The sequence below is a fragment of the Peromyscus leucopus genome, chromosome 4, assembly GCF_004664715.2.
Source record: "Peromyscus leucopus breed LL Stock chromosome 4, UCI_PerLeu_2.1, whole genome shotgun sequence".
NCBI lineage: Eukaryota > Metazoa > Chordata > Mammalia > Rodentia > Cricetidae > Peromyscus > Peromyscus leucopus.
In genome coordinates, this window is record NC_051066.1 from 109,899,568 (window position 1) to 109,902,174 (window position 2,607).

Here is a 2,607-nt window from a genome sequence, read left to right on the forward strand (position 1 = left end):
TGTAGCTAAAGAGAAGAAGAGTGATGGGAGGAAGGGAGAAAAACGCTAGCAGAGGCCACAGTTATTAAAAAGGTAGGAGCTGAAGTAAGATCAGTCTCAAGTGTTAGAATCTTACCCTACCGTTATTACCCATGAAGCTTTTGGCAAGTGACTTAACCTTTTAGCAGCTGTATCAGTCAGCTGCTCGTAAATAACAAACCATCTTAAAGTTTAGTAAGTTAAAATAATTGTGAGATTTATAGGTTAAGCAGGTGACTATGCAAAGGTCACTTGTGGAGACTAAGTAGCCTGGAATTGCGAAGTGGCCCGGGTCACTGACTGGCACCTGTGTTCCTGTCATCCGCATTCCCTTTCTGTGAGCTCTCTTGGGTTGGCAACATGGCGGGGGTCTCCGTCCACAGCAGTTGCAGAAGCACAAGAGAGAAACTTCAAGTTTTGCTGACTTGTGGCTGTAAATCACACTCGCCGGTCCCCTTTACACCGGCTCCCCTTTACATCACCACTTGCGCAAGGCAATGGGCAAGGAGAGCGAAGCATTCTGTGTCTCGGAGAGGAGAAAGAGTTCAGGCTGCAGTGTGAGCTATGGAAGGAGAAAGGAGGGCCAATAATTCTGCCTCCTTCAGCGCAGTGAGGACTGTCCTCCACTCTTGTAGCTGCAAGGTGTTATCTACACTTGGATAAGTTTATGATGATGTTTGTTTGACGTAGTTTTAATTGTTCCGGAGCACACAGAGCGAGCAGTGGTGGCAGTGTGTGCATGAAGGGGAGATACCATGGAGAGATAGGAAGACACTGGGAATTGGCTAAGTTAGTTTTATTGAAAAAACTTTCTGTATGCATCCAGCCGAGGATCCAAGAAGAAGGTGTTAACTCCATGGGGGAGCATGCTTTCTATGCCTGTGTACCTCCTAAGAAGGTTTCACCTCTTCAGGATCCATGACTTCTTGTTAACATGGTCATATCAGAGACTGGTATACAAATCTTGGTGGGACAAACTTCACACCCCCCCCAATCACAGCTGGAGTTACTGAAATGATGCATCCCCTATAGACTTCTTTTGAAGACATGGGCTAATCCATGAGTAGTATTCTGCATAACAGAGGCCCCTTGTAGCAGAACAAGGGACATGTTTCTGATGATGAGTCTGGTTACTGCATGATACCCAGATAATGAATAATTTTGGATGAGCAAGGCCAGTGTGGGTGAGGGGAGTGGAAAAGTGAAGCTTTTACCCAGCCTTTAGAAGATGTACACATCTTTCATGAAAAAAGAAAAAAAGAAAAGGTTCCTGGATGGGGAAGAACAAAGGCAAAAAGCCTACAGGCGAAGTAATCAACTTCAGACACAGACTGAGCTGGAGTTGTGGGCGAATTCGCCATCTTTTATTTCTATCACTGTTCCTTGAATGTCCCTGAGGGAAATTGTCACTCCCCCGTCTCAGTATTTAATTGGAAAGAGAACAGAGCCTGTGTATGTTATGAACCAGCTCCAAACCTGTGTTCTTTGCCTGGAGCATCCTACAGTCTTTCCCTGCCCTGGGCAGGTGCTGCCTCCCATGGGTCTGCTGCTTCCGTCTGAAATGGAAAGTGTCCACAAGATTCAGAATGCCAGAAATTATGAACTTGGCGTCAAAGTTTCAGTCCTATGTGAAGGCCTTTAAGAATGCCTGTTATTTATGTGCCAGGATCCAGGAGGGCCCCAGAAGTCTGTGACTTCTGTTCTCCAGGACCAGTGGGGATTTGCAGTTTAGGGCAATCAATCAATACTACAAGCTCTCCCACCCAAGCCGCTTGCATTTGCACTGACCGGTGCTCCTAGGCTCACTGCTCGCCCCCTCCCCCCAACACATGCACACATACACTCACATTGGACACTGATTAACCACCAGGGGCAGGGAGCCTGCTGCTAGCACAGCACACTTTGTCGAAGCATGTTAGCATCCCCATCAGAAAGACCAGGGACTCACTCCCTTCCCTTCCTGGGGAACATATGTGGACACCGAGGGTGTCCTTTTGATGACCACCTTTTAGAAACTTCATATATAGCATGAAATCAAGCTTTGAGCTGGATCTGGAATTCTCCCAGCTTTAGCAGTCTGATACATGGGCAAATGTTTAGCCAAAGTGAAATCAGCACCCTGTGACAGGCTTCATGCTGAGTCCATCGGGTGAGGTGGAAGAGGGACTGGAAGCATCTGAGAAGGGACTGTCCCTTTTTCTAATATGCAAAGACGTAAAAGAAACTGACAAGAGGTGGCAAGGCTTTCTGGGCCAGCACTGCTCATCAGACAGAGGAGGGAGGAGAGGTTGGGGAGTAGCTGGGATGAATCACCTGAGGGTCAGGTGAGGGCATTAGGAGAAAATTGTGTTCAGGTCACAGACTGGAAGGAAGGGAGACAAGAGAAGACACATTTCCATCTGTACTTGCTAGTTTTATATCAACTCGACATAAGCAAGCTAGAGCCATCAGAGAGGAGAGAGCCCTCCAATCGGGAAAATGCCTTCGTGTGGTCAAGCTGTAGGGCATTTTCTTTCTCTTTCTCTTTCTCTTTCTCTCTCTCTCTCTCTCTCTCTCCCTCTCTCTCTCTCTCTCTCTCTCTTTTGGTTT